The sequence below is a fragment of the Eumetopias jubatus genome, unplaced genomic scaffold (genome assembly GCF_037043125.1).
Source record: "Eumetopias jubatus isolate StellerSeaLion01/CBP00866 unplaced genomic scaffold, mEumJub1_p1.0 scaffold_16, whole genome shotgun sequence".
In the NCBI taxonomy this organism is placed as follows: Eukaryota; Metazoa; Chordata; class Mammalia; order Carnivora; family Otariidae; genus Eumetopias; species Eumetopias jubatus.
Genome location: NW_028274822.1, coordinates 92,530,511 through 92,553,886, shown reverse-complemented (window position 1 = coordinate 92,553,886; position 23,376 = coordinate 92,530,511). Strand labels below are relative to the sequence as shown.

Sequence of the window (23,376 nt, the reverse complement as noted above, 5' to 3'; positions counted from 1 at the left end):
TGGGGTGCACTCAGCACCCCCAAACCACAGGCCAGGAAGTGGGGGAGGTGGCTCCTCACAGGGGACTTGGGGGCTGCTATGAACATTTAGGACCCGGACACTAGGCAGCTAAGTTACGTTAGCTACACTGTATCATTTCCGATCTGAGAGCAAAAGCAGTAAGTGCGTCGGCAGCAAATCGATGAGACAATTATTCTGTAATGGATCCCTAACGCTGTGAATGGGACTGACAGGCAGCCCTGGCCCTCGGGGGGTTTCTCAGTCTCCGGCACCTCCGAGGGCAGCACCGTGGGGCAGGAAGGGCCTCCGATGAAGCCCCCGCCGCGTCTCTGGGAGCTCGAAGTCTAGTGAGGGAGGCAGATATGGAGTCAGTGGGCCGTCAGACGAGGGGTAAACTGAGTCAAGCATCAGGCACTCTGGAGGTAAAATTGTGGGTCGGAACTCACGTGTGGGAAGGAGGAGAGAACCCTGGAGTGAGGATGAAGGGGTGGTGCTCACCAGGTGGTGAGTGGGGGCCAGGAACCCCCCAGGACCAGCATGGTGTGACTGCTAATGCAGACGTAAGACGAGCTGCCCCTGGCGCCCCACATCTACAGCCTGGGGTCTGTCATCCTGACTGTGCAGAGGGGCCCGTGTCTGGTCATGCCATCTGGGCAGTGTTGCCTCAGTGCCCCGTTCCCCTCCCTGGAGGGCCTGCTGTTTGGACCCCGGAGCTCTAGGGGGAGTGTGCAGAAGACTGGGTCCTGTGCCGTCTTGGAAGACAGGTCCTCTAGGGTTCAATCCAGTGGTTCTCAAAGTGGGGTGTCTGGATCAGCAGCATCAGCACCACCGGGGAGCTTACCAGAAACGCGCATCGCCAGTCTGACCTTCTTCACCCTAACAGTCCCTATTCGGATCAGTTGACCCTGACAACATCTCACAGAAGGGGAACCGGGGCTCTCGGGTCCTGCTCTGACATCTCATGGATGATGGGTGCTTGCGCTCTAGCTCCGAAAGGACTTAGACTTTGGCTCTGAGTGAGAGATTGGCCATTGAAACGGGGAACTAAACATTATTCTCCGAGGAAGCCAGTGAAGCTCCTTGGTTGTGTTACACGGGACCCACTGCCGAACATGGCTTTGCCCTCTGTGTGCCATCCGGGGCAGTTTATTTCTTCATGGTGGGGGGGGGGGTCCCTGCCATTGAAACTGACGATTGGGGAGATTTATCCCCCACCCCCAGCACCAGCAGCCTGCACAGATGTGCACCCTGCTGGCCGAGGCAGGGGCCGTGTCTGAATGTCCGGTCTGACGGTTGGCTTGGTCTGTAGAGCTCTACATGTGGTTACTTCTTAGCTGCAGGAGACACTCCATCAACACTCATGTACCCCAGGGCACTTGCATTCACTCAGCCGTCTGCCAGGTGAGAGGGAAGGGATTTCCTGCCAGGACGCTGCAGCATGTTCTTTGTGGCGGTCACCTCGAGAGCACGCATGACACATTTCTCTCTCAGATACCTGTTTGCCACATGTGCCTGGGTGCTGGAGCTGATCGTTTGCACTTATTCAGGGGCCATCTGACTGGAAAGGAGCAACCTTTGATGTATGGCCCCCGTCGACCACACCTCCTCATGGGATTTCTTTTAGGTATTTGTGAATCCCAAGGAAGGCCTTTGGAGAGGATTGCCCAAATGTCTCTTGTGAGAGAACAGTGCTCAGTGGCTGGAGATAGCTCTGCTTCTCAGCGAGTCGAGACTCAGCCAACATAGGATTCTAGCTCTCCTGGTGCCATCAAATGCCATCTGTGACACCTATTTTGTCGATCCGGTGGTTTGATCCAAGAGACTTCCATACCTTGGTCTTGGATTGGATGTGGGTCATGAGCTGATTTCAAGGATCAAAGAAGACATCGATATTTGGGACCTGGGTGCTGGAAGCCGCCTTGACCAAGATGGCAGGAGCTGGTATTGGGAGGTCAGACGACTGGATGTACCCTGAGCATATCAGGGATGTCACATGGCAGAACTTCAGTGTAGATGGAGTCTGGAGGAATTGGGGCTGGAGATAGAGTTGGGAGTTACTCACACGACGCTTGGACCATGGGGTTAAGTGGAATCCCAAGGCAGAATTTACAAAGAGAAGGAGGCCAATAATTGAGCCTTGGGGGAACATCAGCATTTAGGGGTCCTCAGCGGAGAGACAATGACAGAGGCAGGTAAGGAATCGGGGCAGGAGAAAAATGAGAATGTGCTGCCAGAGAAAACCATCCGGGATACGTTTGGAGGAACCGGCCAGTCACCTAAAACATTTCAGAGAGAATGAAGATAAAACCAAAGATGAGGCACCAGAGACCGCTCCTTGCTAAGGTCAGAGGGCGGGGGTTCAGGGTGAAGTCAGCTCATGGCCTTGGGGCTGGGGGCAGAGGGCTGTGAGGGCCAGCCCTGGGGGGACGCCACCTGCTGCCCTCCTGTCTCCCCGGCCCACGTGGGACTATTCCTCCCCACCGGCGTCCTTCCAGGAGAGTTAATCAAGAAGATTAACGGGCCCGATGGAGTCTGTCCAGATCAATGAGAGCATGGCCTGACCCTGCATGCTGGGTAGCCCGTTCACAGAATTGGGTATTCGGAGGCCTCCTCTGCTTCTACCAGGTTGACAAGCTGTGTTTGTCACATCGCTCTCGGCTCGGTCCCTCTGTTCTCCCGGTTTCACAGAGCTCCCGGGTTCTGAGAGATTGCTCCTCAGCGAGTCGACTGTCTCCTCTCCTGGTGGGTCCTCCGATGGACCCTGGGCGGGCTCTCTCCCTGTGGGGGCGGGGAGCACGGAGCACCCCGAACGCTCCTGCCTGGCTCTGCCGGGAGAATTCCTGTGCCTTCCCAGGGCTCAGGCCAGGACGCGGGCTGCGGCTGCCGTGGTTTGAGGGAAGCCTCTCCGCAAGCTTGGGGTGGCCGGAGAAGGTGGGGAGCGTAGGGTCAGCTACGGACGGCGGCCTGCCTGTCCCCGGCAGCTGGAATGTAAGGGTGAGTGCTGGAGCTCACGCAGCCCTCCTGGACATAAGGAGGAATCCGATATGGAGAAATTCCGAGAAACAAGAGAGAGCAGTGTCCTTCCTTTACGCCTGCGAACTGCCAAGCCAGCCCGGACCACACTTCTCCACGCTCGGCTTTTGGGAGAGAGAAGTCCCTTGTGTCTGGTCTGCGCTCCCGTGGACTGTGGTCTCCAGGGGCTCACAGCTGCCTCTCACCCTGGCCCGGGCAGCCCGGGCAGGTGCACGTCCAGCCCCTGCATGCTGTGCGGAGTGCAGATGGCCCGGTGGTGGCTCAGCCCCGAGCCCCTGAGAGGGCAGCGTGCGCTGGGGCTGGGGCTGGGGCCACGGCAGGTGCTGATTCCTAGGGGTGGGCTGGGGCCTGGGATTCTCATCTGCAACAGGCCCCCGGGGCATGTCGGGCTGCAGGTCCCCGAGCACACCGGGAGCAGCAGGGGTCCCGGCCTGGGTGGTCTCACCTCCTGCCCACCTCCTGCCTGCAAGAGCAACCCCCGGAGAAAAGCAACCCGCAGAGAGGATTTTCAGGTGTGTGGGCCTGGCTCACGGGGAGGGCGGGCTCAGCAATGATGGTGGGTCCCGGAGGCCGCGCCGTCACTCTTCTGCTCAGGAGACAGAGAGGTATTAGCTCTCCGCTCCCCACCCCTGCTGCCAGCTTCACGCCCCGGCACAGCCTTGCACCTGTGACACAGGACGTGGGGCGTCGGCGGGTGATGCCTGTAAGCAGCCCTGGAAGGGTCCAGCGGATGTGTGAAGAGTCGCGCAGGGGGGTTTCCGAGGTGCTGGGTTAAGATTGGCTTCCATTAATAAGTCAATCAGAGAAAGACATGTATCACATGACCTCACTGATATGAGGAATTCTTAATCTCAGGAAACAGAGGGTTGCTGGAGTGGTGGGGGGTGGGAGGGATGGGGTGGCTGGGTGATAGACATTGGGGAGGGTTTGTGCTATGGTGAGCGCTGTGAATTGTGCAAGACACTGAATCACAGATCTGTACTTCTGAAACAAATAACGCAACATATTTTAAGAAAAAAGAAAAAGAAGAAGATAACAGGAGAGGAAGAAAAGGGGAGTAAGTCAGAGGGGGAGACGAACCATGAGAGACGATGGACTCTGAAAAACAAACTGAGGGTTCTAGAGGGGAGGGGGGTAGGGGGATGGGTTAGCCTGGTGATGGGTATTGAGGAGGGCACGTTCTGCATGGAGCACTGGGTGTTATGCACAAACAATGAATCATGGAACACTACACCAAAAACTAATGATGTAATATATGGTGATTAACATAACAATAAAAAAAAAAAAGATTGGCTTCCATTGTCTTTCGGATGCGTGGCTGTGGGCGGGGGCTGAGGCACCACACCCACCCCTGTGGAGGCTACACCCCTCAGGGCAGTGGGTCCGACTAAAACCAAAGCGATCACTCTCCTCACCTCCTGCCGGCCTCTCTGGGCGCCCCCCCCGGTCCTCGGGGGCCTCTCCTCAGCACCCCACTTCCTTGGGTCACCTGGTCTCTGGCACCCATCCTCGGATGCCTCTGCCTGTGCCCTCTTCCCGCCCCGTGAGAGATTTCTGTCACTTGCTGAGCAGAACATCATCACGCTTGTTGGTGTTTGGGAAAAAGGAATCAAGTTTTACCTTTACGCCAAAAGCACGATTATTTTTGGTTTAAAACAATTTTTTAAAGGAGATGCTCAAGCAATTTCCCAACCACCTGTGAACATCAAACTCTTGCTCGATGTATTTCTTTAGATCGGCTTCCGATCTCCTCAATGGCCACAGCTCCAATTAGGGTATGAAGTCTTTCCCACTTGGTCTGAACATTCCCAGGTGCCCCGTTGCCAGCCACTGTGTTCGGAACGTCATCTCTTATTCTTAAAAATAATGATTTTTATCACAAAATACTGTAGAAAATTTTAAAGTTTAAACATTAAATACCTTCACCAAACTGTTTTAAGAAACGAAGTATATGTGTAAATAAAAGGAAAAACAATCACTCGTTGCATTCCCCAGAGGGAACCGCTGGATGCACTTGGTGTGGGGAACGCCTGTGCATGTGATTGCGAGAAATTGGAATGTGTGTCTGCACGTGAGGGCTATCTTTTTTTTTTAAGATTTTATTTATTTGAGAGAGAAAGAGCACACGCATGAGTGGGGGATAGGGACAGAGGGAGAAGCAGACTCTCCCCTGAGCAGGGAGCCCGACGCAGAGCTCGATCCGGGGACCATGAGGTCGCGCTCAAAGCCAAAGTAAAGGCAGACTCTTAACCGACTGAGCCACCCAGGCGCCCCGAGGTCCGTCTTTTAAAGGAGACTCAGCTCACTCTGTGCACTTTGCTATAACCCAGTTTTGTTCAGTAATACATGACTTTGTCCTCAAGTCATTAAACACGCCCTTGGACGATGATGGTTTCTTCTGCAGAAGGCCAGAGTCATCTGAGGGGCCGTTAACAGTCAGCGGTCGCTAGGCTCCTCCCCGCAGACTCGCACTGGGGGCGTCTATGTGGGCATCCACAGCAGCTCGAGGACTTCCGAGTTGTATTCATTCGGTGCCATGCTGCTGAAAGTGCAGCCTACTTCAAATGGTTTTCTTGTATGAATAAATGTGTTCCCCCGTGATGGAGAGACGGGCCCCTGACCTTGTGCTGCTCAGTTGAGTGGAAGAGTACTCAGAGGAGGGCCTGCACAGAGTAGGCGCTCAGTGCGTGCAGCGGTGTGTCAGCAGGTCATCTGGGATGCAGCCTGTGACTCGTAAGAGCCTCCGGGGGCCTGGCTGGCGCGGCTCAGACACCTCCTCAGGTGACTTCCCCACTGCAGGTGCGACAGCTTGAAAAGCCCTTCCTTACCTGGAGGGCATGTCCCCTTCCCATATCTTGGCACCCCTCCAAGCATCTGCGGAGCCGGTGGCTATGGAGACAAACCCAGCAGACCATCACTGAGCACCTACCGTGTACATTCATGATGCCAGGTAGTCACTGAGCATGTACTGCATATACCCACAGTGCTGGACCATCCCTAAGCGCTTCCTGTAGGCATCTGTGGTGCCAGGCCTTTGCCGAGCACCTACTGTATACCTCCATGCTGCCAGGTCACTGCAGAATACCTACTGTGTACATCTGTATCCCAGATCACGGGGCACGGTGCTAAGGGGCCTGGACCCTCACTGACTGCCATCCTGGCTTGTCCTCTCCATCCACACTTGAACCTGCTCAGCCTGGTGCTCTGACTCATTATGTAGCTGGGAGACATTTTCAGGAACCACCCCCGTCAACCCAATATGAAGCAGATTCAAATTTTGAGACCATGCAAACATGACACTTTTTTTTAAAAAAAGAATTCAGGCTCATCTGAATTTCTGCATCTAAATTAACTGACTGCACAACATCCCGTCCCGGTCAGTTCTGAGTAAACATGTTACGTCATGATCATACTTGGTCAGTCAGACCGTACCTCCATCTCCTTCCTGGGAGGTGCGGGTCTGGATGAATCTGGTTCCGGCACCATCAGCTCCCTCCACACAGACTTCTGCAGAAATGTCCATCAGAAACGGGTCCTTGTGGGCGGCTGGATGGAGGGATGCAGGATGGACTGATGGACGGACGGGTTGATGTAGGTGGAGGAAGTATCTTTGGCCAGCTGCATGTGATGTGCTTGGGATGGCCCTGGGGGCTAACTCCGTGGTCATCTCTTGGTCACTCTCTGGCCAGCCTTAGAAAGGTGAGGACCCATGTAACTCCAACCACAGTCTCAGCACCACCCAGAAAATCTTTAGCAAATCAGCAAAAGAAAAAGGTGGCTGTCCAGCTCAGACACTGATTTGTCCCCCAGAGGAAGCCCCAGGGAGGATGTGAAAAAATCAACAGAGAGTCAAGTGGGTGGTGGAATGAACAGTCTTACACAGAGCAGGACCCCCAGGTGGTTTTGGGGTGCGGAGGTGCCGTCTGTGCATGAAGACAATGTCTGTCTGTGGATCAGTCTCCGCTCCACACGAGTCACCTGGGGAGATTCAAGAACCTGATTTCCAAGCTGTGCCCCAGGCCAACGGCACCAAGACGTCTGAAGGCAAGAGCCGGGAGCCAGTCATTTTAAAGCCTCCCGGGCAGCCACTTCGCCAGCCACTGGCGTAGAGCCCCCCTCCCTTGGACTCCGGGGGTTTCTGGCCCACCTGAGCCTGAGCACTCCGTGGGGAGGGCCCGGGGGAACTCTGGGCCGTCTCAGGCTCTCCTGCCACAAGGGCTACTGTGTCCTGGCGGCCACCCTCCCCTCCCCCGGGCCACGGTCTCTACCTGCCCGGGTACACACCCTCTTCTTTGGGCAGAGACCGCCTCCCCGCTGTAGGAGCAGGGTGTCGGAGGACGTGACCCCGGCTAACCTTAGAGCTGGCCCCAGGCAACCAGAGGCTCCCCACCCTCTCCCGTCCTTGGACTGCGCCGTCTGCCCACTGCTCTTACCATGAGAGCCTTTTCCAAGAGAGCAGCCTTGAAAGAGTGATGTGGGGCTGAGACCCTCTGGGCGCTAAACGCGCTCCATAAACTTTAGGATTTGGGGGGCATGGCAGAGATCTCCTCGTCTTGTGGCCAAGACAAACCTCAGATGGAAGTTCCCTTGCCACCTGCCCATCTGGAGTGGCCGCCTCTGTCGTCCATCATTCCTTGCCCTCTGTGTACGGGGTCAGGGTACAAACCAGCCCCTACCCTGAGGGTCTGAGAGTGGGGTTTGCTGTACCTCGAGCTTCCGGTTCCTCTTCCATCTCCAAACCTCCACTCACCTCTGGAGCCTCTCCTCTGGCTCAGGACTCCAAATGTGACACTGCTCTGGGCCCCTTAGAGCTTCCATCTGAGCGACAGTGATTGGTTCAGGAAAGGGCATGTGCCTCACGCTGGCACTCCCTGGCCCCCGCAGAGGAAACCCTGGCCTCTGTTTGAATGGCTGTGAAGAGGCAGTCAGCATTTCCTGAGACTTTGGAACCTTGAATCAGAGGAGGTTAAAGAGGATGGACAGAGCCAGCACAGAACAGGAAAGGAATGGACCTTGCTGATGTCACTTGAGCCCCTGGATCAAGGCAGGCCTGAAATCAAGATAGACTTTCCAGCTATGTGCACCAATAATTTACCTTTTTACTTATGCTGATTTAGTTTAGGTGTGTTGTTGCTCATAACAGAAAGGGTCCGGACAGACAAACAGCTGCAAAGCCTCACAAACTGGCTCTGGGCCCACACCCAGTGTCTTGGCAACCGCGTTCTATCTCCTCTTGGAGCACACGTTTACACCGAGCCATCTTAAAGCAGCTCAACACAGGGAGCCACGTGGATTGGTTCTGATCGTGGCTCTGCCGTTCTTGCGCTGGGACCTTTGGCCAGCTCTGTATCCACATGAACGTCAATATCCTCACGTATGATATGGGGATATCGGTAGGACTAAAATCATCACTGTCCTCACTGTTAATGCTGAACTGAGGACCAAATGGGGAGCCGTACATTCAGCAGCGAGAACTGCATGTGATCACGATGAGCCTCATGCAGCACCAGGTACTTGAGCAATGGATCTATGGAATCAGCATCCTCTCCCCTCAGGGACTTAGCACCTACTGTTCCCTCTGCACGGAATGCGCCGTCCTCGACTGCATGTTTCAGATGTCAGCTCTCTAAAGCTCCTTCTGTATATTCCCCAAGTTCTCAGTAATCTTCGGTCCTGGCATACATTGCAGTTTGCAATTTTGTGTTTTTAGATTAGTTATTCCTTTTCTGTATCCCTCTCCAGCAGTGAAGCTGAAGGCGGAGGATGAGTCTGTATTGCTGATTCATTTTAATACCAATGACAGAGCCTGGCTCTTCAGAAAATGTGATAGATGAATGGATGAGTGGAATGGTCTGGCCACTCAGGGGCAGTTTCTTCCCTGGGAAAATGTGCCCGACTGTGGTGACATCCCAGAGATTCCAGGGCCGAGGGTCCCGCTGCTGCACAGGCTGCGAGGAGCCGTCCAAGCACTCAGGGCTGCAGTGGGGAGCTGGGAGCTACACCTTGGACCACAGCCGTCTGGGGACTGTACACAGTCCATAGTCTTGATCACTTGACAAGGAGAGCACTCGCCTTTGGACCCACTTGGCACCTGCAGCCAGTGACAAAGCCCCAGCAAGGTCCACAGGGGACATGTGAGCTGTCGTACACTCCCTGGGCTGCAGTAAATGGGCTCTAACAAGTGCATATTATCATCAGAGGAGAGAACGGTGTCCTGTTTCCCTCTAAATACACTCGGACTTTATGAGCTTTTCATTAAAACTAAGGCAGGTGCTGGTCTGCACTAAGATCTCGCGTGAGACCTGAGGATGCAGGCGACGTTAGGAGAGCTCGGTGCTGATAACACAAGGTCCCTGCAGTGACGTTCCCAGAACACGCATTTTGTTCTTGAAAACCGGAACGGGCTTTGATGTTTTCTCAAAGCCTCCATATATTTTGAATTCACACAGAGCCTGCTTTCTCAGCTTTCTCTGCTCTGCCAGGTGCACTGGGACCAGCAAAACTGTGGGAGCAGAGCTGAGGGTGAGCTCGGGCAGAACTATCCGAATCACATGGTCCAGCTCCCAAGCCTGTCCCAGGGTGGGGCAGCCCTGGGGGATCTGGGGTCTGGGCTTAAAGGGTTGGGGCATCCCCGTCCTATCACCGCCGAGCTGGGGACGTCATGGAGGTATACAAAAGGGGCTTTCACTTCCCAAGGAACCCAGTCTGGGCCATGCACCCCCAGGTGACCATCTCTGCCAGGGACAGGTCATGGTTTTCTGGGTCCAAGCTACAGACCTGGGCTTCCAGCCAGTGCCTAGCATCAGAAAACCTGGAAAAATGCTTGGAAATTTAATGGTTTTCCAGGGTCCTTCCGCCTTCCCGCTACTCTGTGCGCAGCGTGAAGGAAAGGGGAGGGCAGGAGCTTGGTTCAGAGGGGCCTCAGAGGAAAACATCCTCCGGCCCCGTCCTGGGTGAGGGTTCCCCTTGGGGACCTAGCCGGTGACACCACTTCCCAGGGACTGATTCCCCCATTGGTCCAGCCAGGTGAGTCATGCCCACCCTTGTGTGCCTGACCCATGGCAGGGGGAGCATTCGAGGGCACCTCAAAGGTGCAGAACAGAACCGGTCCCAGGACGGAGAGTCCGAGGGCAGCCTCGCTCCCCACCTTTCCACCAGCACCCGTTGTGAGGGCCAGGGCCTGGCTTTTCTCTGAGCTGTCGGGACTGGATGCCAGGGACCTGAGTGTGTCCTCATCTAACGCCCCTCCCTCATCCCAACCCCTGCGGATACCCGGGGCCTCCCAGGATCCCGGAGTTCTCCACCCAGCAGCTGGGAGGTTCGAAGTCCCGGGGAAGCCCCACTTCGGATCAGGGGAGGGGCAGCGGTGGCTGTCGGCGGCAGGATGCAGCCAGGGAGGATTTATGCCGGAAGGCGACCGGGAACTTCCACGTAAGCTTTTTTACCTAACAGATAAAGGCTTCAGTGCAAATCTTTATCGCACCACTGAAGCTGGGAAGAGAGACGCACACACGAGGACCACCTTACTTAAACGTACTGATGTTCTCTGTGGAAGCCCGAACGGTAATGATTCAGACCGGGGACGTGGCGGACAAAGGAGGACTCAGACCCGCACCCCCATCTCCCTCGCAGGACCCAGCACTGCAGACCAGCTGAGGGCCCTTCTCTGCTCCGCAGCCTGGTTTCCAAACACGGCTGGCCCACAGCGTCCCACCGTCAGGTCGAAAGGGACGCTCGCGCCGGTGTCTGGTCCTTCCCATTGCACGTGAGTCCAGGCACCGGTGTCAGCCTGTGTCCGGCTCACGGCCGTGCTGTCGCTGTGGCTTAGCTTAGCTCTCCCGGCCCGAGTCACCTGCGGGACCTGCCTGCAGCTTAGCCGCGTGCGCGCCGTGTGAACTTCCCGCGGGGTGAAGGGCGGCTGCTGTGTGTCACCCGCGTGCGCCCCACCGCGTAGGGGTGCTGTCCGCGTGTTTCCGAGGCCGTGCTCCCTCCGGGCTGAGCGTGCATCTCGTGCACGGCGAGCTAGCTCCAGGTGGGCACTCTCCGGGTGTGATGCTGGTCACGCTCGCCCCGCCCCCGCCCCCCGTCAGCCGTCCGCGTGCGGCCCGCAGGTGCACGCACTGGGGGGGTGGGCTGTCTGTGACCCCTGTGTCCGCGCTTTCTCGGTGTCCCCTGAACGTGTCACCCTGCGGTACTCGCACGCGGCCTGCTGTGTGGTGTCGCCCCACGCCCGTGTTCTCTGCGCTGAGTCCCTGTGCGCCGTCTACACCCGGGCCAGCGGCTCCCAGCCCCCGCACGATTTTTTCTGAACGCGGCCGCGCACGTGGTGCTGTCCCCGCGGTGCCCGCGGTCCCCGTGCTCGCGCCGCCCGGACGCCACGCTGCCGCGGACAAGCTCGTCCCTGCGCGTGGGGACTCGTCGGGGGTTCCCGGAGGCCCAGGGAGGCTGTGGAGGCCGCGGAGAGCACGGAGGATGCAGAGGCCAGAGAGGGCAGAGAGACCAAGGAGCCTGTGGAGGCAGCGATGGATGCAGAGGCTGCAGAGGGCGGGGAGGAGGGGAGGAGGGGAGGAGGGGAGGAGGGGAGGAGGGGAGGACGGGAGGCCGGGGAGGCCGGAGAGGAGGGGAGAGGAGGTCAGGGAGGCGGGGAGGCCGGAGAGGAGGAGAGATCAGGTAGGAGGCAAGGTCGGGGAGGAGGGGAGGTCAGGGAGGTGGGGGAGACCACGGAGGCCGGGGAGGCCGGGGAGACCGCGGGGGCCGGGGAGGCCGGGGAGGGCGGGAGGGCGGGAGGCCGGGGAGGCCGGAGGTAGGTAGGAGGCAAGGTCAGGGAGGCCGGGGAGGAGGGGAGGTCAGGGAGGTGGGGGAGACCACGGAGGCCGGGGAGGCCGGGGAGACCGGGGAGGCCGGGGAGGAGGGGAGGTCAGGGAGGCCGGGGAGACCGCGGGGGCCGCGGGCAGCGCCCGTCCATCCCCACAGCCTGGGCGCGGCTTGCGTCGCCGACCCACGAGGACGCCGACCCCCGGCGGTGGAGGCTCAGGGCCGCGCGCTGGGGAGAGCAGGACCGGGACCGCGGCTCCACAGCGTCCGGCCCGCAGTGCGGAGGGTCCTCGCGCTGGAAGGGACAGAACCGCCCCACCCCCGCTCTCAGGCTCGGCTGGAACCAGGGCTCCAGGGATGTCATCAGAACGTCCATCTCAAATCTTCGTCGGCCACGGTAACGGCTCCTGGAACAGGCGCCGCTCTCTGCGTCCTCATCCTGCGGGTGTGGCACTGAGACAAGGTGGCGGCGGAGCGCCGTCCTCACCGCCTCCCCAGCCCGGGACCGCCGCCCAGTGGCCGCCGGAGCCCGACGCTCACGCTGATTGGCCTGGGCCACGTCATGTGACAGAGCCTGAGCCAATCACTGCAGCCAGTGGGAAGTGCCCGGTCTGTCCTGTGGGCGCCGGCACAAACCCCTGCTCTCACTCCGATTGGGTGCGGTGGGGTCATGTGACTGGGTCGGCCGAACTCGCAGCCCGCCACGTGGGCCTCCCGGATCACAGGTGTGCCACGCGGGCTGGGATGCCGATGACATTTCCGGAGAACCTGGGAGGAAGGGTGGCGGCTGGGAGGCCGCCTGCAGGTGTCCTCTGCAGAATCCGGGTCAAGTCCCCAGCCGAGGGCACGGAGTGCGGGAGGGGAGGGGACCCGGCCTGGGCCCTCCCTCCTCACCTCCGGTCCCGACTGCGGGCTTCGCGAGCTGCTAACCTGAGCCCCGCCTGGACCGGCAGCGCTGCGGACGCGGGACAGTCCCGGCCAGACCCTGCGAGCCGGCCCCCGTCCTGAGCCTGGTCGGTCCTGCGTCTTTCCTGCCGGGCTCCCCAAGCCCAGCTTCTGCCGGTCCTCGCTCCGAGCCGGCCCGGGGATGTGTTCCTCTGCCCGCCCGCCACAGCTCCGAGGCTCCGCCTCGGTGGATCAGCGCGGAGGTTCGGGCTGGGGTACTGACGGAGCGTAAAATACACCGCGCTCTGGAAGGTCTTGACGGGCTAATGCATTTGGATTTGGACCCAGGTTCCTGAACTTGGAAGCTGCCATGTTGAACCGGGACGCACAGACGTTGCTTGGGATCAGAGAGTTGCAGACGAGGATGTGGTGCTGGGGTGAACCCCTAGCGCGGGTGTTCTCCACTCAGGGCGGGCCCAGAAATGCTGCCTAATGAAACGCGCAGTTCTGGCATCAGAGTGACGGGTTCTGGCCCAACGTCTAGAGGAAGGCCTGAGATGGGTTAGGGCAGCGCCACAGTCCTGTGTCCCGATGCGGCGAGAACACCCCATGCAGACCCGTCTCCCTGGCGGACACAGTGCCCAGACTGGCTGCCCTGCGGTACCCCCTCACTGCTGCTGGGAGAATCCAGTTCAGCGGGAACCCGAAACGCCACGGCGGAGCCGACGGGGCACTCAGACCCTCACCCACCTCCAGGGACGTCGGAGGCTTGGCCTGCCTTCAAGGCCCCCCTCACCTGAGTCCACCAGGAAGCCCTTCCGGACCCCCAGAGTGCCCACGAGCCCTGCTCTGGGCCCGGGGCTGCGGGTTAGCCCCGCTGGCGAACCTACTTATTCCCACGGCGGGCCTTGGTTTCCCCTGCCTGAAATAATGAGACTGCTGAGTGCGGGCGTCACGGGTCACTTCTGTCCCAGAGCATTTGATTTTTAGGGTGAACCCTTTCCTCCCTCTGGCGTGGTGACTGGAAGCAACAGCCTGGGTCCGGGAGAGATGGTGCCGGCCTCCGATCGGCCCAGCTGCCATCGCCACCGGCCCCTCCCCTTCCTGGAGGCTGCAGCTGAGCGGCCATGCTCTGGAGGCCGGAGCGGGGGACACGCAGCGCAGCTTTTCCCTCACCGCCCGCAGGCTCTCCCGGGATTCATCCAGAATACAGCCCGCATTCTCACGGTCCAACCTGAGACAGACAGACGGGGTCTGCTCCGGGGACATCCTCCCGCGTCCACGTTGGCCGCCGGTGAGGCCCTTTAAAGATGCCGTGTTCGTGCCCTTGGGCATCGCACCCTTCCGCGCCGGTCAAGGAGCGGTGCGGGCAGCCGCCGCGCTGAAGGAGCCGCACGCTCAGGGCCTCCCACGCCGCCGCAGAGCCCGTAACAGGCTGGAGCGGGGCCTTCGGGGAGGAGCCCTCGCCTGTTCGCAAGGTGCCCGGAGCCTCCGTGGCGGGCTCTGCGGGGGTCCTGAGGTCTGGGTGAGTGACGACTCGCCCTGCGTCCGCTCTTGTGCGGGGAGAGGGAGGCCGGTGGGGACCCAGGTCTGCGGGGCGGTCGGCGCGCAGGGCCTGGCGTGGTGCCCTGGGCTGGCGGGTGGAGGGGCCCGCTCAGGACGAGCCAGAGCGCCCGTGAGGGGGTGCGGTGGGAACGAGCCCTGATGGAGCAGTGGGAGAGAACGTTCCAGAAACGCAGGGGGGGCGGGGCCCCGCAAGTGCCCGGGCCCCGGAGGCCACGCTGTCCCTGGCGAGCGGGGCCGGAGCGGCAGCTCGGGGTCTGGCGGAGTGGCCTTCCGAGGCGCTGAGCCTGAGTCTGTGCCCACGACGGGCCGCAGAGCTTCGGAACGTCTACACCCGCCGCCCGGGGTCGGCCTCCCCCGGCGCGCTTTGGAAATGCGCGGCTTCACGCCCGCCCAGACCTCCTGCGTCCGAGGCCGCGTGTCCACCGGGTGCCGGGGCTGCGGGTGCGCGCTCGCCTCGGGGCACCTGCCCTGTGCCGCGTCCACCCCGCCCGGACCCCCGGGTCCCCTTCGGTGCAGTTAGGACCCGGAGGCCGGAGAGGCCGCGGGCGGGACTTCGCGGAGGGGGCGGGGGTCCGGTGTGTCCTCTGAGGGTCCCTCCTGCCGCTGCACTCGGAGGGGCGGCCGGGAGGCCGGGCGGCCAGAAGGGTCCGGGGAAAACCCGTCCTGGTCGCGTGAGGAGGTACGCCGGCTCGCACGCGGCTCGTGCAAGGGCCCGGGCACACGCCTGCACGCTGGGCCCCGCGGGCACACACACGGGCAGAGGCAGAAACACTCCCGTGGACGCACAACCACAGAGACTCAGAGGTGGGGGGCTCCGCCCGGAGGGTCTCTCGTGTCCCCAGAATGGCAGGCCCCTCACCCTTCTCTGCCCTCTCAGCTGGTGGTGAACATCCTCAAGCCCACGGGGGCCGGGTTTGGGAGAAGGACGCCGTGACGAGCGGTCACAGCCCAGGCCGGACGGAATGCCCGAGCTCCTGCCCGTGTCTGGGGGGCGGGGGGCCCTGGGCTCGGGCCATGCTGCACAGCGGGAAGGATCAAATGCTAACGGGTTTTTAGCTGGACCGGCAGGGTGTCTGTGTGCCAGTGGGCACCGCTGCCCTCCGCAGGGCAGAGCGGGCTGCCTCCCACTGGGACCCCGGGTGGGTGACGCGGCACGTGTCCCTCGCGCATCAGCAGGGCCCTCGGCATAGAGGGGTGTGGAGCTCCCCTGTACCCAATCGGTGGTAAACATGATTTGTGCCCCGGCTAGGTTTGTCCCAGTAATCCATTTCTGGGGAAGAAAATCACATTTGAGAGAGACTCATTATGCTTATATTGCACTCGAAATTATAATTGTATGAAATCTCAACGTCTAGACTAAAAGGAATTGAATTTGATTATTTAACTACATTTCCTGTTGCTCTCAGGAGGATGGCTGTGTTTCTAACAGCTGTCTGCCTCCTTCAGTAAGGGTGATGTTTTCAGAGCGGCACCCTGGGGGCTTCTAGAAAGCTCTGGGAGTCTCAGGGTTTGCCCTGGTGGGTCCTTCTGAAGGACATGCCCATTCTGGGCCTGTTTGCCCTCAGACCTCCCCCGCTCCCCACGTATCCCAGATCCTGGAATGGGCTGGTCTCTGTCTGGATTAGTCCACAGGAGGCAGTGGTGGAGGTAAGGAAGGGAGAACCCAGAGTATGCCTCTGCCCGGACCTGTGCCTGCCTGTAGTGGCTGCATCTCCGCCAGGCCTCTCCCTCCCCCCATGCATGGAGTGTGGGAACCCTACCCCTCTCTTGGTCTGTCTAACCCAGGCTTGGTGGCAGGTTGCTGGGCGGTTGACCTTTGCCTCAGCGCCCGTCTGCCTTCTCGCCCTTTCCACACCAATGCCTACATTAACGCTTCCCGGGGTGGAGCACCCGCAGTGATTCCTCTTTACCTGGGTGGACCCTGCTGTGCGTGCTCCTGACGAGGACTCAAGCCTCTACAACATCCTCCTTCATTCCCCCCCACCCCCACGCACCCTCCACCCCAGCACCTACAGACTCCCGTCACCTTCCAGGCAGGCCCCAGGACCTTTGCCCATGCTGCCTGTTGGCAGGAGTCCTCACTGCAAACCCAGCCCCTCTTTTTTTTTTTTCAGATAATCTTCCATGGATGTAAATTTTTTTAAATTAATGTATAATGTATTATTTGTTTCAGGGGTACTGGTCTGTGATTCATCAGTCTTAGCACAATTCACAATGCTCACCATAATATGTACCCTCCCCAGTGTCCATCACCCAGCCACCCCATCCCTTCCACCCCCCTCCACTCCAGCAGTCCTCAGTTTGTTTCCTGAGATTAAGAGTCTCTTGTGGTTAGTCTCCCTCTCTGGTTTTGCCTTGTTTCATTTTTCCCTCCCTTGCCCTATGATCCTCTGCCTTATTTCTCAGATTCCTCATACAGTGAGACCATATAATTGCCTTTCTCTGATTGACTTGTTTCGCTTAGCATAATACCCTCTCGTTCCACCCAGCTCTTTGCAAATGGCAAGATTTCATTTTTTGATGGCTGCATAATGTTCCATCGTATATATATACCACATCTTCTTTATCCATTCATCTCCTGATGGACGTTTAGGCTCTTTCCATGGTTTGGCCATTGTGGACATTGCGGCTACAAACATTGGGGTGCACTCGCCCCTTCTGATCGCTACATTTGTATCTTTACCCAGCCCGTCTTTGATGCCCCCGGTCGAGGTTACCAGTCTTGATCCTCACATCTGTAGTGATGAGATCTGCTGGGTCCTCCCAGAGCCCCTGTTGGTCCCGTCGGGGTGCTCAGCAGGAGCGCATTGTGGGCTGGTCACACATGTTCACTTTCACTCTTTCATGCATCAATTATCCATCAAGATTTTATTGATGCTCACTAGGAGACCAGCTTACATCCCCAGGATGCTGTCTCTTTACCCCTCTTGGCTCTGCTTTCCTCCATGTGGATGCTGGAGGTACAACAGTGGAATGAGAATTTATTTTCAGTGATTAGTGACACAAACTCTACCTAGCATTGGCTTAAATGCAGAAATGTCTGTTGATGCAGATAACTGAGCCATCCGTGGGTCCTTAGCTTCAGGCATGGATGAATCTCCTTGATTCTGCAGGGATTCTCTCTCCTCACATAGTACTCTGCTTTCCTTTGGGTTCACTGCGTTCTCAGACAGACGTCCCTCATTGTGGTGTCAAGATACTCCTAACATTGTGAGGCTTGCATCTTAGCTCAGGAACCCGAGTGGAAGTGCTTGACTTTGTCCAGTAGTTTCAGAATTCAGTTTCCTGGTCTCTCCATGGTCTGGCTTGAGTCACATGTCCAGCCTCGGACCAAGGCTTGTTACCAGCCATGTGCAACATTGTGAATTGTGTGCCCGAGACACAGGCCCAAGGAGACGGGGCACCGAGTTGAGGCAGCGAGAGTCCATATGTGTCTGTTCAGCGAAGGTTTCGATCTTGAGGAAGTTGGAGGTGTGTGCTGTTGTAATGCAGGGAGACACTGCACAGGGCCCCAGATTGCCCCAGCGGGACCTCTGCCCCCAGTGTCGCACCACTTCACAGCCAGGGAGTGGACACTGAGGCCTTGGCAGGTGGAAAGGTGGGGGTCGTCCTGGCCCAGGCGTTCAGGAGATGGATCTCAGCTGTGTTCCCTGTGTGCTGCATGTGTCTGTGGGTGTCTGTGGTTTGCGAGCACACACTGCCCATCAGCCCAGCCCTCCCTGCAGGTGCAGGCTTGACCGGGGAGTCATCAAAGCCGCAGAAGTTGTCCTTTAGCTTTATAAGAAGAGGTTGTGCGCATGTCTGTGCACCTGAAGATTAACATAGACGTTCCCACCAAAGCTCCCCCAGGATGGCGGCCTAGGAAGGTGTCGGGTGCAGCATTTTGGCGATGAAAGTTAACTTTTAACATGGAAACACGTGAGGCAGCCTGCCTTTGCCGAAGGAGAACGTCTCTTATCTGCTGCGACATTCGTTCCATGCCTGGCAGAGAGAGTGTCATCTTCTGTCACCCCCTCACTGGATCCCTGGAAATAATATTCCAACACAACACAGCATCCAGCCCCACCAACATAACGCGTGTCTGCCGAGGGTGTGGATCTGGGCATCTCCCTGTTTGGTTTTTCCCACAGAGCCAGGTCCACATGGGGCCCCAATAAGGACGTGTTGACTGATGGCTTCCCGTCACCTCTTCACGCCACTCCCATGTGCCTGGTCTCGGGGCTGGCTGTTTTCTCTGTCAAGTCCCTCTAGCTGCTTGTCTCCTGGCTCCAGCCTGACGTGCCCGGGAGGCCCCAGCACATACCAGGGGCTCAGTAAGCTCCAGCTCATCCTGCTGAAGGGTGCGGATGAGTCTGACTCCGATCACCTCCCCTCGGGGCCTCTGAGCTAGGGGTGAGGTGAGATCCGCCCTGGAGCACGTCACGGGGGAGCTGGCCTCATGTGGACGCAGCAAGGAAACATGCCCCTCACCAGTGTTCAGATTTTGTCTGTCTCTGCAATTCTGGAAGAAATCGGGCACTGGCTCTGGAATGTTCCCTGCCGTCAGAACGGGCCAGGGCTGCAGTTTAGCCTCTGCTCAGCCGTAGACCCAGCTGGAGTTCCATCGGGCAGGAGGCACATCCCTCAAGAACCGTGTCTCCTGCTCCCGTGAGACGCCGTCCTGAAGGAGGCCCGTGTCATCAGTGGGGGCTCCGTGCGACGCAGCGTGCCCCCATTTCCATCCACCCTCCCTGCGGGGCCTTCGTTTCTGGAGACCAGGTCAGTAAATATATTTACACCTGCACATTATCTAAATTTGGGTCTTGCTCAGGGGGACCTGTGTGTCCCCAGGTCAGGCAGGGGTGGGGGAAGTGGGGGCATCTTGGGGAAGCGCTTACTGAGAAGGATGCTTCTGCCAGAGAAGGCTTCATGGGGGAGGTGGAGGTGGCTGAGCTGTTCTGTGGGTCGGGGCCTGTCTACTTAGACTTAACAACCATAAACCACACCTGCCACATCCCATACTCGCCGGTTTCGGTGGATTTGCGGCTGATTTCTGTGCTGCAAATTGCCGGGCCTCGGGAGAAGCCAAATTTCCCAAGCGGGACAACTTGACACAACTGACTGGGGTCCGCTCTGGGGCCAGCGTAGGTGTCTGTGACTTTACGAAGGCGGTGTTTCCCTCTCAGGGCCCTCAGGTGGAGTGGCATTAGCTCGCTGCGACGGGAGGAGGCAGCTCAGGTGGAAGGAGGGTGCGGTGTGGCCCAGACATGGCCCTGGGATGACCTTGTTCCCGGTGAGGCCGCCTGCCCCGTGCCAGGTGTGACCCAGGTCCAGGTCTCCCACGCTCCTGCCGCCCCGGGATGGACGTGCTCCTGCCCGCTCACACTAGGCGGTGACGGAGCTCTGCCCGCCTCGTTTCCCGCCGGCACCTGGGCAGGAGGTCTTCCTGAACCTCATCCCCGGTGTGCACGCCCCTCGTGGATCTTCCTCTGTCTAAAGCCCAGGACCTCCGGATCCCTTTCTTTTCTCCCTCCAAGGAGCTACTCCCAATATTTAAAACCTGGGTGTAGAAGGATCAGTGGCTGAGCACAGGACAGGCTGGTATTTCAGGTGCTGGCCCCGAGTCCTGTGTCTCCTGTCGCTCAGAGGCGCCACCCCTCCCGGGGTCAGTCAGCTTTCCCCTGGCTTCTTCCCAGCACCTTGAATACGCACAAGTGTCCCTGCCCCAAGGCCAGCTCCCCTGTGAGCCTGTTTTCTCTTCCGTGGGTCTGTTTCTACTTCAGTTAACTCTAAGCTTGTGACTGGCAGAGGTGTGGGATCTTTCATCTCGTGGGGAGACTGTGGTGGCTTTGTGTGGATGCCGCTCTCCCCGCACAGCGCACCGACTGATGGTTGCCCAGTTCTCCCCAGAGACAAGGCTGCTTCTGGCTTTAAACATACAGGAACATGTAAGTGTGTGTGTGGTGTTCACAAAATTATAGCCCCTTACGTCCTCGAGAATTTTCTCAGTTCTTCCTCTGCTAGTTTGTAGGATAAACATCCTGTGTCTCTTTTGTTACGGATCACGTACACTTTCACCATGTACATCTTATTTATTAAAAGGAATTCATTAATACCTCTACCTCCTTTCTAGAAATTATGAATGCCAATCACTTTTCTTTGGCTTATAGGCTGTGAATATACAGCTTCTAGCTCTGATTTGTTTGGTACTTCCTCCTTGGGTATCAGGATCATGGAAAAATTACTTAGTACCTCCTCAGGTGTGTCGTTTTCTTTACTCCCTGTTAACTCATTGTATTTCAAACTTTTCTTCTCAGCCTGCTCATCTTTATGTAGATCCTTTAGAAATTCCAACAGCGAAGAGTTCTGAGGGTTCATCTCTCATTTATTTTTCATCTCTTTAAAAAATTTCTGGAAGTTTGCATTTAGCATCCCTGGGTACATCAGCTACTCCTCATCTTCTTTATTTCTAATTTGACCCTTTGCAGGAAAGTGCAGCTGGCCCCAGGGGTAGATCATGGTTCTCCTAGAGGAGATCATGGCCGCCAGTGCCTGCTTCCTGATCTGTGGGGCCCTCTCTCCCGCGTGGAAGACGGTCGTCCGGGGACCGGGCTGGACTGAGCTGTGGGTCCCAGTTCTTCACCCCTTCCTGTGGGAGCCCCCATCCTTTGTCCTTCATTTTGGGTTTGAGCCTGGGACAGACTCTGGCCAGGGGAGAGGGGAAGGAGTGATGGTGAGCCACAAGGCTTCCTGGCGTACAAGCCCCTGGGCTCCTTACCACACTGGAAACTGGAATCCTGAAGGCAGTTGGAGGAGAGTGTTCTCAGTTGATTCTCTGAAGACACCAGGCTTCTGAGGCTGAAATGATTTTTTACACACTTAACAAGCAAGTTAACAACTGCTCTAACACAAAATTACTATGTATAGATTTTTTATGACTGCAATATGAGGAATACATCTTTGATCAGAGGATTCTAAGAAAGAAAAATCGTCCCTCCACAAACTCCTCCTGAACAGTAACGTGCGATGTCTTTACTCACAGCGAGGGATCAGATTGTAATGAGCTTTCACGTTCAGACACGGCACACTCGGAAAACCGTCCTCAGTGGGGTGGTCTGATCAAGCTGGTAACACATCAGACGTGGGAGAGGTCCTCCCGCTCCTGGTGAAGAGACTTCGAATCCTCGCCACCAGCTCCGAACTAATTTGGGGCCCCCGAGGCAGCAGAGCCTGTGGCAGGTGGTAAGGAGCTGGTGAAAACGCTGGATGTTCATTGGAGCGTCCTAGGAGGGAAGCAACACAACTTACCAAGTGGATCAGGAGTCATCACCATCCCCCCGATGGGGCCGTGGGAGCGGACCTCCCGGCCAGCAGAGGACACAGGGCTGGGCGGTGAGCACTGCCTGGTGGCCCCAGGCCCACACGCGCTGTGTTCTGGAGGAGGTTAGAGGACTTTTTGGAAATACTGCTTGTCCTGCCCCCACCTCCATGGATGAAATATACTGGTTTATTTTGAACTTCGGGCTTGGTCATCTAAGGTGCTTTGGTCAATGAAATATTGGTGGACAGGGGTGCCTGGGTGGCTCAGTTGGTTAAGCGTCTGCCTTCAGCTCAGGTCATGATCCCAGGGTCCTGGGATTGAGCCCTGCATCGGGCTCCCTGCTCAGTGGGGCATCTGCTTCTTCCTCTGACCCTCCCCCCTCTCATGCTCTCTCTCTCTCACTGTTTCTCTCTCAAATCATAAAAATATTAGTGGGCAGATGCCACCACAAATTTGAAAGAGCTGTCCAGTCACCCTCGCCCTTGCTGTGACCCTGAGAAGAGCCTGCTGGTCCAGGAGGACAAAAGACATGTGGAGCAGAGCCGAGCATAGACCCGCAGGCTGGTGTGCGGCTGCCCAGAGCCTCACTGAGACTAGCTGACATGCCGCCACCCTCAGATGCCTGAGTGGGCTCCACTGAGCTGAGCCACCCCAGCGGAGACCCAGCAGAGGTACAGCCTTAGTGTTAGGTGATTGGTTGTTGCCCAGAGCTGACGGATAGATTCCTACAGCTCATTCTGCTCCCTGGGCTCGGGCAGCCTCTCTCCTGGGGCCACAGAGCACCATGAACAACCAAACGCCATCCTTTTTGTGCTTGCTTTGTATTGAATAAGCCTACAGAACAAAGAAGTTTGCTGTGCATTCAACAAAGCCTTTCTTGCAACACTGGCCAGGTCTCTGTTCATTTTGGCTGATCTTTGGAAGGCAGCTCTGAGCATCCCTTGAGGGCTTTGAGGGCTCCATTTTCAGGGGGATCCTGCCAGGACTTTGGTACCTGCTTTTGCCCATTGTTTGGGTGCTCTGCAAATTAAATCGAAGTCATGGAAAAAAATAGTAACAAGACTTCTTAAACACATTCTTTCTCTGGGGTTTGGTATCCAAGAAGTCTTTGTGCAGTGTTCTTGTTTTGTTGTTTCGGTCGGAGAAACAAGAGCATAAACGGGAGCCCTCCAAATCCCCTCCCTCCAGGTGTGAGCAGGATGAGGGCCGAGGTCACGGTGCCCCCCGGAAACCCTGACCCCACGTCCTTCCTCTGTTCTGGTGGACAGCGCTACTGGGCCAGTGTGTCCCCCCTGCATCTGCCCTGCTGCCACTGCCAAGAGGGACTTGACCTCCAAGCTCCAGCTACGAGAAGGTGAGGCCTCTGTCAGCCTGGGACCCTGGGTTACTTGGTGGAGCTGAGCCTTCCCCAGCCCGCTGTGTGCCTGTGAGTAAGAATCCTGCTCTGGTTACTGGATGCAGAGAGACTTCGGACATACTTGTTACTCCTGCAGAAGCTGACTGTACAAGGGATTGCAGAGTGGGGCTTCTTCCAGCTCTGTGTCTGACACGCTCCCTGAGTCCTGCTGTCCTCGTCTGTAAGGGAGAGCGACAGTGGAGATGATGATGGTAATGGTGATGATGCTGCCCCGTCCTCACTGGCTTATTATGAAGACCACCTCGGTTAGCATGTAAGGTACCAGGAGTAGCATATGGCGAAGGCCATTACTAGGTCAGTGTTGCTGTGATAATGGGAGTCAAATTTTTGAAGACCTTGAATGCCAGGTTGAGGAGTTTGT

At 57.7% G+C, this 23,376-nt stretch overlaps 1 long non-coding RNA gene across 3 annotated transcripts; it reads right to left on the bottom strand.

Moving 5' to 3' along the window:
* Positions 1–5,152: 5,152 nt before the first annotated feature.
* Positions 5,153–21,706, bottom strand: LOC148162341 (uncharacterized). 3 transcript variants are annotated; one of them, XR_015766966.1, is made up of 4 exons: positions 21,586–21,706; positions 21,318–21,507; positions 6,466–7,011; positions 5,153–5,922 (listed from the first exon to the last, which is right to left on the bottom strand). It is a non-coding gene; the product is annotated as an uncharacterized LOC148162341 (long non-coding RNA). The 3 variants fall into 3 exon arrangements; XR_015766967.1 differs by lacking the exon at positions 21,586–21,706 and having other exon boundaries at positions 6,466–6,723; positions 6,913–7,011; positions 21,318–21,555; XR_015766965.1 differs by lacking the exon at positions 21,586–21,706 and having other exon boundaries at positions 21,318–21,555.
* Between the last annotated feature and the right edge of the window lie 1,670 nt (positions 21,707–23,376).